Below are 6232 nucleotides of genomic sequence, written 5' to 3' on the forward strand. Positions count from 1 at the left end.
ACTCTCTTCATTTTTAGATATCGTCGAGTGCACGTATAAAAAAAAAAAAGCGCGTTCCGCCCTCTCTTACGAGCAATCGCTTATCTTGTGCGCGCACCAAATTCCCAAAACAGAAAAACGTCTGTGAGCAGGGTAGTACTTTCTGTTTCTACATATTTTTCCCACGGAGCTGGCAAGTGCAATTAATGACGGCTTTTTTTAGCAGGTCAACGTAGAGCGCTTTGCGGCGAACCGGCTTGGGAGGTACTTCTAATTCTAGTTGCTGACAAATGTTTTGAAGCATTCCAAGTTTAAGTCGCTCCAGAGATCCTCCCTTGGCCATGGCACAGATATCGTACTGATCGTAAGTGATGGGGTGCTGTAGCGTGATGGATAGGATTGTTTCTCTTGCCATGGTAAAGTTTTCCTCTTCTACTACAGCTTGGATTTCAGCATCATCGGATGTTTGCCGTCGGACCTTCGCTGCAAGACGTGAGAAATATGAAGTGCACTGCTGCGGGGTAAGAAACTCGGATACTTTAAACAAACGAACACCATCAGGTCCTTATGCACGTCTCATTTCACGTGATACGATATCACCGTCCAACCGTCCAGTTTTCTGCCGCTGGTTTGACCAATTGTAAACTTCGCATTTAGATAATCCCTCTGGTTTTGGTTAAAGCGATATGCTTTTTTGCTCGGCTTTAGCGCCCATCCTTCTTTTACCACTAATTCGCCGGATGTAGCCTCTCTTGTATCCCTAAAAGACGCAAACGAAATAACTTGACTGGTCGTGCCCTCCTCCAACCTGGACTTGTAGTCTAGTTTGGCAAGGTCTAACAAAGACAGCCTTTGAAAGACCTTAACACACCCATCCTGAGGGCAGGTAAACACGGATGACGATTCATTTGTATTGTCAGTGGGATCATGAACCTGCTCCACTTCCGTCCCTTACTTCTTCCTTGACTGAGTCGGTTTTGGGCTAAGGGGTTTAAAGTCTCCAGAAGAAAACTCAGATGAAAGCCAACCAATGCCATGCTCTGAAGTAGATAACACATAAAGAAACAAGATTTACATAAAAAGCACTGTTCACCTACTTCAATACTTCACTCTGCACAGCCTGTGAAGAGTGTCCCTTTGGTCCACTTTGCTGCGCGAACAGATGAAACGTTTGCTTTTTACATCTTATGACCGGACATGTTCTTCAGAACCGCCATATTCTGCAATGTTCGTTTTAAAAATTTTGTAGAACAAATCAAGGACTATAAATTTATAAAGGGTCTAAGGGGCTTAAGTATTTTACAAAGCAAAACCCCACGGGGTGGCAGACACCCGCTCCTCCTGCGTACCAGGATGGGAAATGGATGCCTTTCATGCGTCTGAAGGCTATAACAAACGATAAACGTACACCTTTTTACTCAAACTATAAAATATATATTTGCGCGATGAAATAATTCTAAAAAAGGAAGAATTGTAAATTTTCATTAGCCTAACCTTCTGATGTTGTTTCCAATGGGATCTCTTTTCCCTTTCCCATACCATAAGCGCGCCAAGCTACGAGAATTTCGTCTTTAAACTCGAAATTTTTTAATTTGTTGATACCAATAATCTTTCTGTTGTCATCTACTACTGCTTCCTCTTCAACACTTTGCATGACAGCAACTCGAACTCCTTCTATCCCCCCATGCGAAAGAAGAGCACTCTTCAGTTGTTCGGCATTGGTCACGTCATTTCCTTCGTTTATGAAAGTCCTGACGTGATTCTTGCAGGTTGCAGCGAGCCTGTCTGCGGCACCTTTTCCACCCTGTGGGTCAGAAAAGTCAATGCGCTTGATTTCGATGCCGGTGGAGGAGGATATCACTGGGCATGAGAGTACGGTGGACGACGAATGATAACATCCTGCGTTATCTTGGCGAAAGAACGCCTTGTTAATCTCACTGTGCTCCAGCTTGATGGTATTCAGGACATCCTGCATGATTTTAACCACTGCAGCACTGCCTTGATTGCACGACCGGACTATGTGCAGAAAGCCCTGCCACTGGAGTACCCCGCTCACACGACGGTAGACGACAGAAACGTGCCAGGAGATACCTCGCTTACCAAACCAGTCGGTTTGGGACTCTCTGTATTTTTGTGGCAGGAACTTCATGGCCCAGTCGTTAATTATCAAGACAGTGTTGTGCATCTATTCTCGCTTGGTCTTGGTTAGCTGATCTAAGGATGTGGCATTTCCAGGACATTATGGCCAGCTGGGCTGTCTGGAATATAAATAGCGCTTCGTCTTTCGCGTCCTGAGTCGGAAAGGTCGTCTCGCCAAGGACCCGTTCAATCTTTGCCAGAGTTTCCTGAAGACTTTGACAACGGTCACAAAGATCAGTGTGTTGGTGACTGCATTGTTGCTGGTAATCTGCATCACTACCGTCGCTAAGAGCAAACAACACACAATGGTCTGCTACGTTAGAGGGGCTTGTGACATGAACCTGTTGATAAAACAAACTGAAATTACTGTTTGTCTGTGCTTATACTTCAATATAATAGTTAATCAAAGGATTTTATAATCTAACATATATTATTAACGTAAGGGGGCGAATAACTTTTAACCTTAACCTTAGAAAAAAAAAACTATCCTCGTGCGCGCATTGTTAATCTCGAGAATTTATGTAAGCTAGTTACACGTGCACCATTTAGTGAAGAAAAAGAGTACAAAATATATATTTGTTTTACGGAATGATTTTGTTGACGAGGTAAAATAATTACTTACTTTTAGTTTTATTCAAGCTGTCTTTCTGGAGTCAGAATTCACATTACCTTATAGTCTCCCTTCAAATACTGCTTGCTTGTCATAAGAGCTTGCACAACTGTAGTCTCCCACTCCTTGCCGGAACCTAATCCCCCTATTTGGCGTACGAGGGCCACGAGATCATCAAATGCGCGAGCACCTTCAGCTGCAAAATAATCTAAGCCCTGCAGTGATTTTCTTACAGAGGCACTGCACTTAAAGAGTACCCGTCTCATAGTAGTTTCGCTGAATGGTTTGAAGTTGATCTCCAAACAGTACTGAGTGTACTGTTGTATCACTCGCTCGGGTATCATCATACGGATTACGTTAGGTACTTGAATAACCTCACCAGACGAAAGCTTGAGATGTTTTTGCCCAAATGGAAGGTCCTGAACAAGATGCGGGCTCGTGATGAAACCAAGAAAGTGGTCAAGCTGCCTCAAGTCTACTCGTATTCGTGTGGTAGGCTGTTGTGGAACTTGAGCGCCTCGGCCAAACTGTGATCGATGAAGATTAGCCATGGAGTATCGGTATCTTGTTAACCCCGGGATATAACGGGAAATGTCGTTGAAAGTTCCAACCCCTGCCATAATCGAAAGCACTTGTCTACGGGTATCCCAGCTGGTTGCATTCTGGTACGCTTCTGCTGGGGCCTCTAAATACAAATGCACTGAATGTGACAACTCGCTTACACCTAGGGCCTTGTTCATAGCCGTAGAAGAGGCTAGACGTCGCCAGAGTTCACCAGCATTATCAGGGGTGACGCACTTTAGCACAGTTGCTACTATTTCTGTGGCTCTCCTTGTTTGACGTTGTCTTGTTCGCTCAGAGGAATCACTCCAAGAAAGCCATGGCTTTCCAAGCGGTTCAAGTTTGCATGCTGCCAGGAACTCACTCAGCTTTTCGCGCGGCTCATGTAAGATCACAGGTGTGGGCTCGTCACTCTGAGTGGAAGCTGTGCTTATTGTGTCTGGTGACAGAAAGGTGTCATCAGCGATTGCTAGACGTCCAAGGCTTTCTGCGAACTCTTCAACAGATTGACCGGTATCACTTTGTCCTGGAGATGAGTTTGAGCTGTTCTGTAACATACAAAAAAGACGTTTAGACATCAATGTTACTTCAATATTTCTGTTTATTTTGTCACTAGGCATTAGTTTTTTTATTATAGTTCGAAACTTAAGTTATACATCATTTTAAAAAAATAAAATACGAATTTACACTTTCTGTTGTTGGTTTGTCTCCGCGAAATGTTGCTTGCACATTCTGCAAAGAGCTGTAGCAAAAATAAATGTTAACCTTGTTAAAAGGCCATCGCCGATTTCTTTACTATTCTTCAAAGCCATTTTCTTCTTTGGGGGGAGGGGAACAGGAGAATAAAGGGTATTGTAACGCTTGCGCATATGTTGCTTTACGCCCTCGCTCGTTTAAAATTAAAGCGTATACTTTAGCTACAAATGTGTTACGATAAACTTACGCGATCCAACTTGAATAAGTTCATGCCGATCGCCTTTGACCGAGGCTGTTTTGTGAGCAGCTATTTCTAGTGGAATGCTACACTTCACTTTTGAGGATCTCCAGCGCACCCCAAATTCTGCTCTTTGGCGAGGGCATATTGTCAATGACAAGTGGGACTCTTCCACTGCAAATACCCCTAAAGAAAGGTAAAGGGAAAATTATCCATTGCATACATCACGAGCGAGTTGAGAGGCTCGTGTGCTAGGAGATCTCGAGGTCCCCTTTTTCATAAAAAAGTCTTTAAAGTCTGTGTATCAGTGACAGGTGTGTGTGCGTGGGTGGCGGAGCGGGGGGGGTGGGGGTGGTGAATAAAGTTTTTTTTTGCTATCGTAGGCGTTAATATTAGGTTTGCAAAATATTAACGCCGCGGATAAAAGCCTGCGATTTTTAAAGAGATGAACTCGTTTGCTTATCGTTCTTGCAAGCAGGATACAAAAGAGCGGTACGCAAGTACTGGGGACAATAATTTTGTCAAATGGAAGGGGACATTTCGGTTCGACCGACCGAAATAACCTGACCGGTCAAAGTGGACCAGCTTCAAAGGCGTTCCCAAATATTCTGGTAGGACCGAACCGAAATGGTCCATTCCATTTGATTTCTAACCGAAACTTGCGGAATTTTGGGCTGAATGGAAAGCACCCGAAGATTTTCTTAGAATAACATGACCATCGTGAGGTCTGTGATAAAGAGATGATGGAAATGTACACCACTATTAGCCGCTACGTAAGACGGTAAGACAGTACATAAGATTTACCTGCTCTTGCTAACAGCAGTTTCCATTCAGTGTCAAGTGCTGTATCTGCTTTAAATCCATACAGCTCGCAGTGCCTCGAAATGTCCCTTGTACAATTTCTTAAAGCGAGAACTTCAACTTGGCCCGGATAATCGCTGCTTAAACCACAGGGTGTGGCGTCGTGTAATAAACCAGAAAAACTACACGAGTGAAACGTTGCCGAAGCCATGACAAAAAACAAAGCTCTCCCAACAAACGAGACAAACTCCACTAACGCTGTTTCGGTATTCGTAATACTAGACGGGAATAATTTAATTAAAAATAATATCGTGGAGGCACGTGCAATAGTAAGTGGCGAAACAGTTCGTGACAATATATAAATTTTATTCCAGGAGCATTTGACCTGGAAATGTTTTATTAATATTGTTCCTAGAGTCGAATATTTCTACACTGATGATCTATAAACAGACGTACGGTTGTACATTTTTTCATTGGGACAGCTGTAATTGCTTCTTTGTCTGTTTACATTGTGTACGAAGTATAGCACGTACCGTCATATGCGACAAGCTAGCGTGACCAATCTCTGCACGTTTGCTAAATTACACGTCATATGATCTTGTTATCCCGTCTAGTATCTGATTTGTTCGCTCAATAAGAATAATACTCACCTTGTCAACTGTGTGGTTTGAGCAGTGGTTAATTTTCATCATTGTATGTTATTTTCGGACCAAAACATAATCGGGTTTCATTATTATTAAAGCGTCTGATAATGCGTAATAAGCGCTGCGTGGGAAGTGTTTAGATAGCTCAAGCGCTGAAGTTGCTGGACACATTTTGGTCAAAATCAGGTATGGATGAGTTGCCACTTCACAGGACAAACAGATTGAGAGATGGATTTAACTTCTATCGCAACAAGCAATGGTAAGTTGTTCGTTCAACAAAACTTTGCGTTAAAAATATGAATTCATTCAGCGGGCCGTCTAATTTGCATAAATTTTATTTACTCAGATACTCAAATTGCTTACTTTAGTGTGAGGACTATATTGGATTTCCAGAGCTAAAACTTTCCAGTAATTTAGTTCAATAGCCAAGGTTTTATTCTATATGGGTTTTACTAGGTAACGGCATATACCAGTGGCCTTTTACAACAGTTAAAGTTCGCCTTCATTTATTAACATTTCCAGGGATACAAATTTGACCTTTTTAAACTTGTCGATTGTAAATGT

At 42.6% G+C, this 6232-nt stretch overlaps 1 pseudogene across 1 annotated transcript; it reads right to left on the reverse strand.

The window, feature by feature from the left end:
- LOC149047811 (uncharacterized) lies at positions 1-3928 on the reverse strand (annotated as a pseudogene). Its single transcript, XR_016184519.1, has 4 exons — positions 2788-3928; positions 1474-2459; positions 934-1019; positions 1-834 (listed from the first exon to the last, which is right to left on the reverse strand). The product of XR_016184519.1 is annotated as an uncharacterized LOC149047811 (transcript).
- Between the last annotated feature and the right edge of the window lie 2304 nt (positions 3929-6232).

The sequence above is a fragment of the Pocillopora damicornis genome, chromosome 3 (assembly GCF_964200805.1).
Source record: "Pocillopora damicornis chromosome 3, jaPocDami1.2, whole genome shotgun sequence".
Lineage (NCBI taxonomy): Eukaryota > Metazoa > Cnidaria > Anthozoa > Scleractinia > Pocilloporidae > Pocillopora > Pocillopora damicornis.